This window comes from Polypterus senegalus, chromosome 8 (genome assembly GCF_016835505.1).
Source record: "Polypterus senegalus isolate Bchr_013 chromosome 8, ASM1683550v1, whole genome shotgun sequence".
Classification (NCBI taxonomy): domain Eukaryota; kingdom Metazoa; phylum Chordata; class Cladistia; order Polypteriformes; family Polypteridae; genus Polypterus; species Polypterus senegalus.
The window spans coordinates 35,531,503-35,543,735 of NC_053161.1; the positions used below are offsets into that span (position 1 = coordinate 35,531,503).

Consider the following 12,233-nt stretch of genomic DNA (forward strand, 5'->3'; position numbering starts at 1 on the left):
AAGTAGAACATAATAGTTGATTTATCTTCAGTGAGGTAAAGGAAAGATGTTTCTTTTTCTTAGAATGGAATAATCAGAATATATACAATGCAGTATGTATGTGCACCAACCTGTCATAAACATTCCACTTCTTTTTTGAAATGTTAATTGAAAGGTCCTTTTCTTCTGTACCTTAGGATTTGTTGAGATACTGTTTGAGTCTTTCAGACTGATCAGTATTTCATGTTGAATACAAATAAGTTGAAAATGTGAAAAATTGGGTAGGTTTCTTTTAGGAAAATGTTTAATTTGGAAATAGCGGAAAAACTGTGTTGTTGGGAAGGTAAATCTGAAGCATATTTATTCATAAGATACAAGTACGTCATCTATATACAGTTCTCTAAGTATCCATCCATCCATTATTCAACCTGCTACATCATAACTACAGGGTCACGGGGGTCCGCTGGAGCCAATCTCAGCCAACACAGTGTGCAGTGCAAGGCAGGAAACAAACCCTGGGCAGGGCTCCAGCCCACCACCTTTCTCTAAGTATATTAATATTAAATGATTTCAAAATATAAAATACTGTGTAGGTCTGAGAAGGTGATAATCATGTAGAGGATCAACAGATAAAACTTCTCTTTCTTGAAGTGTGTTTTGCATTGGCTGCATTTTCTGAGTGATTGTTAGAGGACTGAATTATTGGTAGTTTGATTAAAATTACCACTTTCTGGAGCACAAAACAGGGCATATAAATAAGTAGAGCAACATTTAATTTCCATTTCTGGCCAGGCTGGTGTAAATTAATTAATTTGTGCTGATTTCTGGGTCTTTATAGCATGTATATTTATCACCCAGTAAAGAAATTGAAAGTTAGGTAGTGCCCTTTGTTTTCGGTCTTTGTAGAGTCGCCTTGTGAATGCGTGGACATTTTAAATTGCAGATAAATTATGTTGTAATTGAGTCTAGTTCTTTAAAGAATGATTTTTGATGTATATAGGGAAGCTCAGAAATAAAAATAAATGCTCATGAAGGATGTTCATGTTGACAGCACTAATTGTCTCTCCTAAAGTGAATTGGAGGGCAGACCATCTGTTAAGCATAAGGAGGTTTCCTTTAAGTGCTGAGCTCCATGGTACAATTCAGAGTTACAGTCTATGAAAACAGCTGTCCAATGCCTTGAAAGAATGTCACGTAAGACTGGACCTCACCCTGCACATCCAGGCTTTTTCTGACCATCAAAGGACTTACAAGGATGCCCTAACTGCAGCCAGGAACACACATTATGGCAGAATAATAGAAAGTGGCCATGATAACCCAAGGGTGTTGTTCTCTGTAGTTAATAAACTATTTCAATCTGAATCTGGTCCCATTACATCCTCTGCCAAATTCTGTAAAAATCCCTTCACTTTTTCCGCAATAAAATTAAAGATCCAAATAATTCAACTAACATAAATCCATCATTCATTTATATCTTTCCCTGTCTTCTCGCTCTATAATCCAGTTTTTTTTTCTACCATTCACATCTGTATTTGTTAATGACCTGCTTTGTAAGATGAGGCTGATTACTTGGGTACTGCACCCCATCCCCATCACACTTCTTAAACCATGCCTTCATGCCATACTCCCAACTGTCATGACAATAATAAATACATCCCTTGACACTGGCTTTGTACCAGCCACTTTTCAAATTGCTTCTGTGACCCCCATGTTAAAAAAAAGTGTGGTCGCTGACAACCTTAACAATTTTCAGCCTATTACTCACTTACCTTTTCTGTCAAAAAGTTCTTTAATATGTTGTAGCATCCCAACTACCAATTACTTAACCTCTAATAATTTGATGGAACCCTTTCAGTCCGGTTTTATGGCACAGCACAGCTGTGAAACTGCTCAGCTTCGGGCAACCAATGATTTGCTTATGGCAGCAGACTCTGGACAAACCAGCATATTAATTCTGTTAGACCTCATCACAGCATTTGACACTGTCAGACATGACATTCTACTGTCCAGAATGGAGAACATGCTGGGTATCTCTGGCACTGCCCTCCAGTAGTTTAAGTCTTATCTGACTGACATGTAAGAGTTTATTAGCCTTTACAACAGCAGATCCAGATAAGTGCCAGTTGTTTTTCAGGGCTCTGTTCTCGGCCCTCTGCTCTTCTCTGTCTATAAGCTATATTATCTATATTATTTGTAGCTATGGACTGGGTTATCATTTTTATGCAGATGATATTCAACTCAATTTCTATGTTAAAAGTGAAACTTCAACAGGGCTTTCTCAGCTCACAACTTGCCTCAGTGAAATTAAAACTTGGATGGAGCAGAACCCTTTAAAATTCATCTGCAACAAAACCGAACTCCTGCAAATTGGTAATAAAGTACAACTTAAGAAAATAAGCTCCTTCTCTGACACTCTTGAAGGTGATCTCATCAGACATTCTTTTGAAGCAAGGAATCTTGGTGTCATTTTTGATTTCTCCCCTTCTTATTCCGCCCACCTAAACCACATTAAGAAACTTTCTTACTTTTACTTTCACCTCTGTAACATATCCCGTGTTTGCTCTTTCCTCTCCTTTTCTAATGCTGAGAAACTTGTCCATGTGTTTATCATATCCTGCATTGTTTATTGAAACTCCCTACTGGCAGGTGCCACTTCTAATCTTCTGTCACAGCTCCAGTTGATTCAAAATTCTGCTTCCAGAGTCCTTTACAAAAACCAGCAACAGCAAGCTCATAACACCTATCCTGCTTCACCTCCACTGGCTTCCTGTGTCATACAGAGTTGAATATAAAATTCTATTATTATCCTACAAATCTTTAAATAGCCTTCCACCAGACTACATTGGTGACCTTCTCCATCAGTATGCTCCTGTTCACCCACTAAGGTCCTCTGATTCTGGTAATCTTGTTGTGCCCCACACTAATCCACACTCCATGGGTGACAGGGCCTTCAGCTCTAAAGCACCCAGATTTTGGAATGACCACCCGAAATGAATTAGATCAGCTGACTCCATTCATTCTTTTAAAAAACAACTTAAACTCATCTGTTCAGGAAGGCTTTTAACTTAACCTGACATTCCGCCTCTTCTTTCAGTCTTCCTCTCTGTCCAGATACTCAGTATAATTTGTATCTATCACAAATTATGTTATTTACTAGGCTATTCTTTTAGTATTGAATTTCGTATTTTACTCTAGTCTATTGTCTTTTATAGACTTATAAATTATAGCCATCTGAATTATATTTATGCCACTGAAGTAACTTGACTAGCCTAATATCGTCAAAAAATCAACAGCATCAATTGTTTCTAAATATTTAACTCCACCTTTCGTACATGGAGAAGACTTAGATGAAAACATACCAATTCCTTTAAATAACTAACTGTAAAGTATCTTCGGAAATAGGAGCATTTATTCTTGACTGACTATTTCTAGACATATTTATTCAAATAATAAATTAATGAGCCAATGTAGCATACTGAATACTAAACAGAAGAACATGAAAAGACAGATAAAAGGATAAAACATCAATGCTTGATTGACTTCAGTAGTTTGTGATGGGGCAAAACAGCTATGTGATTAGTAGCTTCAAAAATAATCAAAATCAGATTTTAACATATAAAATGAAATATTTTTGGAAAACAGTCAAAAAATTAGCCTCCGCTAGGGTTGATCTCATTTTCCACCTATGACTGAAGTTTGTCCCCCAGTCATTGCTGCTGATGGTTCTTCGTTTTGAGGTCATTTTCATATTATGTCAAGTCTGCACAGAGGTAATTTTAGATGTCACTGAATGGACTGATAAATTAGCATGTATTTCAGAGTAAATGTTAGTAATTCTATATAAACCCTAAACTAAAAAATCTAGAGAAAGAATGTTAAAGAAAAAAATATGAAAAACAATTTTTAATGGAGGCTGGATTACTAAGAAACACATCCCAAATTAGCAGAATCCAGAACAGCAGGCATTATGATCGAAAGTGAGTGAAAGAAAAAAACATATACTTTTGAAATTCTGAAAGTTGTATTGCATATTTTATATTTATTATAAAATTGAATTATTATTATTATTTATATTTAATTGAAATTCCTGAACATACTACAGTGTATAGTGAAAAGGTTTACATGGATAAAAAGATAAAGAAAATGTGCACTACAAAAGATGACAGATGTACAATAGCAATAATTGTGGGGACCTGGTAGGCTCAGCTTTTATTATTCTAAAGTTTGACCTTTGACTCTGTGGGATGCTTGCAATAAACATGTAGTGGGCTGAAAGCTGGCAGAGGAATAAATTACACATCCAAATGCAACAAAAATGTATCCATTTGTCAGTATTTTGTAATTTGATTTACATATTTATTATTCACAAATTTAAACAAGATAACATTTAGAACTATGTGAGACTGATCAGAAGGTTGTATTTTTGTAAAATCTTAATCATTAGATTAGTCCATAGTAAGATAATGTACCAAGACCCACTGCAAAATGAACAAAGTAATAAATGGAATCTGGCAATGAATTATAACTGTCGATATTTTTTAAAAGGTACAAATATTGGTTAAAGGATTGTTTATAGTTAACCCCAAGGGTTTTGAGCTGAATATTTAGCTACAGTGTTCTCTACACAGTCATCTAGAAGGTATTTCTGTTTTAGAATCTTATTACATGGAATAGTTCTGTATTTCTAGACATTTTCATCATTAATGGATCCTGGGAACATTCAGAATTAAAACTAGAAGTTTTGCTCGATTGATTAAAAACAAATTTAAAGGTAAGATAATGATCTATTTTCAGTTTGCAGAAGAAAAAATCCTGAAATAGTTTTGACATGATTTTATTTTACCTGTTTCCTGATCTACAACTAACCAGTCCTAATTACTGCTGCCTTCCAGATTTATCCAGTTTGAGTCATAACATTTCACACCATTATCTTGTTTTATAGATGCTCCTCTACATCAATCAAATTTACTTGAAAGGTGAAGTAGGTAGTTTGGCAAAATAAGACAATACAGATGGAACCCCAGTTTAAGTTAAACAAATATAAATTATATTAACCTTCCAATGTAAATCATAGCTTGTAATAATATTGTGAAAGAAGAGAGGTTAAACAAAGCTTTTGTATATGGCTAATAACATGCACTTTGATTATAGCAGTATGACACAACAATGACATTTGTAAAATAGTACTTTAGGTTCTTGAGCCACAGAAACCTGAAATTGGATTAAGAAGGTTCTGAAAAGGGCAACAGGTGGATTTTATTAATTGACTATGAGAAAAAAGCAAGGGAAGATGGGCTTTAAGGTGTGAACCAGCTGTGTAAATGTTAGTCTCCCTTTCTACTTGATGATTACAGAACTATAAAAAGTACTTTGTCTTTTTGGAATGTTTCAAATGAATATTTAATTTTGCTTTCTGAGTACTTTATACATCTGTAAAGGAAATTACTTTTTAAAAAGCAATTCCTTGCCCACACTAAGAGTAACCCTGTGGCATTTTATAAACATTTTTCAAACTAACACTTTGTTTTACCAGAATATTGAATAAGAAATTATTTACTGTAATCGATACAAGAAAAATATTACAACGCAGCCACTGTACAGTATATTTCAATTTTCTTTCTTTTTATTAAAAAATGTCAGTATATAAGCAATATATTCATCCAACCTAAACACAATGTCTTTAGTAAAATATGGATGAAATAAGTGTACATTTTTATCAGTAATTAATATTGTTTTTATCAGTATGCTGCTGCTGGAGTATGTGAATTTCCCCTTGGGGATTAATAAACTATCTATCTATCTATTTGAATTTTGAAAGGTGTACTGTGATTATAAACAGGAATAAAGAAAAATTTTAAAGGGGAAACTTTATTATATCTGTAGCACAGTTGTTATCTTAAGGACATTTCATATGGACAAGTTTATCTTCATCATTATTGTCAGCCATGCTAATGTAAATTGAAGGAAAGCACAGCTCACTTGACAAAACTTGAGGTATTTTATTGTCATGCATTTCTGTTTTAAATCAGTCTATCTTCCATTTTTCAAAGGTTGGGAGATTGAATTTTTAAATGTTAACCTGAAATACCAAAGGATAGTTTGGTGAGTACTCTTTAAAAGATATGTGATTTAGTTTAACCCTTTATTGTATTCTTATATTAAATTACTAGCCGAAGCCCGCCATAGCATACGGCGGTGTAAGAATAGGAACGGAAAACGGTGAGAAAGGAATTCAGAAATCAAGAAGAAATAAATACTTCTTGAAAGACGCAGTTGTGAATAGGTGTTTTGATGGGGACGACAGATAATTTAGTCGAAAGATCTAACCCTAGAAAAAGCCATGTACAACTGACCGTGGGTGAAGACTGGTTGTTAGAATTATTGTGAAGAGTAAACAGCATGTGGATATGAGGAAGGCCGCGCTTCTGAAATTTGATTACGTAAATATAATCAATAACAACCTCAAAAAGATGTTGTTGTAGAATGTCTCTAAGTAATTCCTGCAGCTTAATCCAAAAGACTTGTACTACAATATCAGGTCTGTGCACTGGTCTTTGGGTATCCGACAGTGCATGTAGAATTTCCGGCCAAGCAGGATTACATGTGAAAGTGATAAATAAATGAGGCTGTCCAAATTTACGTACTATGGCCATAACATCCTGATAGTTTGTTGCATGTATCTTGGACTTCCTGGAAGTGTGGACGGTAATATGATCATTTTGTCTACATGTACGTTGTTATTTTCAGCATTTGCTTGCAGTGCATCTGACAGTCCTTTGTATTGTTCCACGGGCAAATCTTGTTGATCTAATCCGAGATAGTTGAGACGTGCGCCCTCTGTTTTAATATATGCATCTACGATGTACTGTTGGAATAGTTCGCTGCTGGATTGCAAAACATTAAATGTATTCCTCATTACTAATCTGTATGCATAAAATTGGCATTGAGTAAGCCTTCTTCGCTTGGTGGTTTTTTTATCGGGAACATGTTGTAAATCTTTGTGCCAGCCAATGTCTCCGTAAGAGAATAAAAGTGGGTAAACCATAGGATCGCAATTCATATTGAGCGTGGAAATCTGTTTACAGGAGTTGCCTATGGGACAGATGCAAATGTCCCTTTCGGCAGGCGGTTCGCCATCTTCTCCGACGAAAATCGCTGCAACATTGGTGTGACATGTCGGGGCATTGTATCATCGTAAATCCTGTCTAGGGTTTTCCTCGAAAAGCATTCGTACAGATGCTGTTGGATTGGACTAAGCAATTTCATGCATGTGTTTGTATGATTTAGCGAAGAGTTTGATGGTTCTGAGCATGGAATCTAGCTGGAGAAGTAAAATTTTGCTGCATTTTTAGAGTTTGCTTTATTTTGTAAGTGTACTTGAGAAACCTGGCGAGAAATGCCGTGTCGGCTGCGTTTGGGCGGGACCGGTTTTGAAGAGGAGCCACTGGCAGCATGGGGAGGGGTTTGGAAGAGGACAAATAGGAATTGAGAAATTCCGTGTCGGCTGCGTGTGGGCGGGACCGGATTTGAGGTGGAAGCAGGACGATGGTCCTAGCTTCCTAGTTCTGATGGTATGAATCAGGGTTTTGTAGACAAAGGATTTCCCTTTTCCTGCAGGACCGTCTAAGAAGAAGCATGTTTGTAGTGGATGGGAATTGCCGTATGCAGCGTGTAAACATGTGTTCGGTGAGGTGTTGAGGGTGGGCACATGAGCAGGCAGTGCACATGCCTAGAGATCGAGGGTGGATGCAGGAGGAGGGTTAGAGTTGGTGGCCGGGGCTCTGTCGTGCGTACCCCATGGTTGGGTGACTTGGTTGATTTTATATATATATAGAAAAGCAGCCAGAACCGAAAAGAACAATGAAAAGTCAACGTGGCTCAGAGGTGCATGTGGACTGTACCAGAGACGAAAGCGACTGAGGCTGTGTTTGGTGAGGTGTTGCGTGCGGGCACATGAGCAGGCAGTGCGCATGCCTCGAGAGTGAGGGTGGACGTGGGAGGAAGGTTAGAGTTGGTAGGTCTCTAAATTGAAAATCATTACAGGTTAATCTAATTTACAAAAGGGATAATTTTGTTTATCTGGTCTCTTAATATTGGGATATTTATTAAACATATTTTGGACTGCGTATAAACCCATTTTCTTGTCAAGATTAGTATATAATACATCTACATCCATAATAAATAAAAAATAATCTGCTGAAATTTGTAAATTTGTAAATACACTGTACTTATAAAATCATGAGTATCTTTAACATATCTCCAATTTAATTGAGTTAAAAGACTGAGGAGAGAATCAATATATTTAGCTACTCTAGCTCATTCAGATCCACAATCTGATACAATCAGATGACCTATTGGAATTTGAAACAGAACTATCCAAAAAGATGGCTCCATACAGAATTTAGGAATAAAATATAAGATTTCCTGGTTTGAAAATCTGGCGGATCTATCAAAGATTCCATCTGTTTCTTGGATAAGAAACCAGTCTATGCAATGTTTAGTATTGCTCAGTTGATGAGTAACTTCCCAGACATATTGATACCTATCCATTATGACGAGCGCAGATCTTTTATATTTGGATTGCTGCGTAACTTTCATATTGGTCTGAGCTCATCTATAGATAGATTATCCCTATGACTGATGATATTTGACTGTAATTTTGCTAGAACTTTTTCTATTTAAATTAATTAGAGACATAATGGAGCTGAAAAAGCAGAAGCCAGGTTTTTATGTATTGCTACATTGATTCTCTCATAATAATCTACTACTTTTAATTGTTAATAATAATCGTAAAGGCCTTTCGATAAAATCTGCCTATTGAATCATATAGGTTAAGGAATGAAGCTTACACCTTTTCATCCAGTTCCAAAAAAGATAAGTTGTAAGATAAATTTTGAATCTTAGAATGGATAAGGCTGTCATAGACCTCATATCCCCTCTTTAAATTTAACTGCTGTAACCAAGAATATAATATGATTTAATTTAGTATGCTCCCTGCATTTTCTGCTGTTCAATGGATATGGATGGTCCTTCTGAGAGACGCTAAATAAGTACTATGGAATCAAATTTAAATTAACTGGACACTGAGCAATATACTCATTAACTTTATCTAATCTTAGGAGTTCCAGAAGTGTTTCTATAGCTGTTCAACCATATATTTTCTTTATTTTCAGACTTTTGTACCTTTTTGTTGCTTTTTTAACCCTTTTTTTGCCATCCTTATGCACAACATTAGTATGTTTGGTGCAGGTTATTTATGCTGGTCTTTTGACACAAAAGTGAATGTTCTCACTAGTGAGTGGCATCTGTCTCACAAATCACACTTGCAGGCATTTTTTAATTTTGAGGAGAATTGCTCAGTAAGTGGAATACTGGACTGGTATGTCCATAATGATAGTTTAGAGAGGTTGTTAGAACATGAGAAGTCCATGACATCTCCTTCTTATTGAACTCTATTTTGGTCTCTCTGTTATAATTTGATTAATTCTACATTATCTGTCATTCCACCTGTTCTATTGTAGTCTGCAAATTTAAAACATTTGTTTTTTATATTCTTATCAGGATCATTTGTGTGTATTAAAAAGACCAATAACATAAGTACTGAACATGAATTGACACCAGTTTTAACATCGCTTTATTCCTGACACCATAATCCTTTGCCTCTGGTTTTAAGTTAATTTTACTCCCATCTACACACTGCACTGTAAAGTCATAATTAATATCATATGGACCTCTCTCAATATATGCTTTATGACTTCATAGAATTCCAGCATATTAGTGAAATGCAATCTCTTCTTTCTGAACTCACATTCACTGTTCACTTATAAAGTTATTCTTGCTTTGTGAAGCTGATTCTTTTTCTTTCATAATTGCTTTCATTAGTTTAGCTGTGACTCATGTTAAGGGCGGAGTGGTGGCTCTGAGGCTAGGGATCTGCACTGGCAATTGGAAGGTTGCTGATTCGAATCCCATAAATGCCAAAAGGGACTCTGCTCTGTTGGGCCCTTGAGCATGGCCCTTAACCTGCAATTGCTGAGCGCTTTGAGTAGTAAGAAAAGCGTTATATAAATGCAAAGAATTATTATTATTAAGTTTACTAGCCTAGTTACTTGAATCAGCCCAGTCACCTTTTGTATATAATGGGACCACATTCATTAGCTCCTAGTCTTTATAACCGTGTTCAGTGTGCAGTGATTTTTGAAAAATATAAGGGTATATATATGTACTCACTAACCTCCTTAAGCCTTTACAATTAAATATTATCTGGTCGTGGTGATTTATGATTTCACCTATTTAATCTAAGCAGCACTTCTCTCTCTTTACAATTTATAAACCTCTAAGTGCCTCCTTGATAGTCCCACTAACAGCAGGGTCCTGCTTGGTTCTGACCCTTAACTCTAGTTGCCTAACTGATTGATTGTTATTGTTTCTAGAAGACGTGTGGTTACATTTCCTTGCTTTTTGACTTTCTGTAGGTAATGTGGCATTTTATGGCAACAGGAAAGAGGGCCACTGGGTAGTAGTAATAATACTACATGTTACTTTTATTTGTTTTGTGGCAATGGCATAATGTGATTTCTTTAAAAATGTAGTATGACAGACACAGACATTAGCGACTATAACAAATATCATTTTTACTAACAATTTATTGTACTTAAAGTAAAGAATTGTTTTAGGTTCAAAAGATACAAAATATACTTGTAAGTGAGATGAGTGAGTTGGCAATTTCAGTGGCATTCTCTTTATAGCTAGTGTCATGAATGGCCGGAGCCCTGCCTTGGAAGGACCGGTTGAGCAAGTATGGACAGAGCATCACCTCCCCCGGAATGCTCGATTGCAAACACCCTGGATGGCAGCGATACCTCGGACTTCCGCAGGGCTTCATGGGAATTGGAGTTCGTTACAGCCCTGTTGGGATCCGGGGTGCCGCCAGGATGTGCTGCAACTGTCCCTGAGCCTGTGTGGGCGGTTCTTCAGCCACACCCAGAAGTGCTGCTGGAAGTGGGTCAACGAGCACTTCCGGGTGACCTATATAAGGGACCAGCAGACACTACTCCGGGAGCCATAGTTGGGAGGTGAGGGACTGTGGCAGACGGCTGGGGTGGTACCCAGCCAGAATGGCCAGGAGGACCGGAGGAGGGCTTGCGCCTCCTCCAGACCACGAGGGGGTGACTGCCCTGGTTGCATGGGGGACCCTGTAGGGGCCCGTGGTCACCGCCAGGGGGCGCCCCGGTGCCTCAGCACTTTCGCGACAACAGGAAGTGCTGGGGGGAAGAACACTGGGGACACCCGGAGGGCTTCCGGGTGCACAGCCGGCACTTCCGCCACACAGGGGAGTATCTGCGGAGGAGTGTCGGGAAGCACCTGGAGCCCATACGGGCTTGTATAAAAGGGGCCGCCTCCCTTCATTCAATGACTGGAGTCGGGCGAGGGGTGGACGAAGTCGTGTTGGAGAAGAGTGGAGGTGGCCTGAAGAAGGCAGGCACTGGACTGTGAGGCCTGGACTTTGGGGGATTGGTGCTGGAGGCACTGGGTTGTGCACTTGACTTTTGTAAATATTGTAAATAAAATGTGTGTGCTGGGTGAGAAAATGCTCTCTGTCTGTCTGTGTCCGGGGCTCGTTCCACTGGACTAAGCTTGCCGGAAAGGTGTGGAGGAGATAAAGAAGAAAGAAGAATTGTGTGGGTTTGTGCTTTATTTGGGACTGTGTTGTGTCTGTGGGAAATGGGGAAGGTGTTGCCTACAGGTGAAGAAAAATAAAACATTTATTTTATAAGTGTGCCTCCTGTGTCTGTCTGTGTCGGGTTGAACGCTCATATAGCGCCTTTGTTACACTGGTCATAGTCAGCACACCTAGCCAATTTGTGTTGATGTGTGTACTTACATTTTTAACTTTAGTTAAACCTGTACTTTATTTTATTTTTTATTCTACAGTTTTCAGTGTCTTGACATGATGCAGCAGCCTGTTTTTTAATTTGATGCAAATTGTACCATTCAAGGAATTTAATTTGGATATAGCCAATTCATTATGGTAACAACAGTTTTACACACAATATTTGATATAGAACTTGACAGAATCTATGTACTCTTTCAGACGGGTAAAAGCCTCTTTGAACTAATTTCAGTCGCAACCCTCAAAGTACTCAATCCTTTATGAAACATGCCGGCTGCTCCAAGAATTTTGAGATAAAAATCAACATTTAAAAATGAGATATTTTAGATTAGAAAAATACAATCTGCACACATCTGCATAT

General features: G+C 37.5%; 1 long non-coding RNA gene across 4 annotated transcripts in view; it reads right to left on the reverse strand.

Moving 5' to 3' along the window:
• LOC120533877 overlaps positions 1 to 12,233 on the reverse strand; it is a 191,598-nt gene that overhangs the window by 165,182 nt on the left and 14,183 nt on the right. The window lies entirely within an intron of this gene.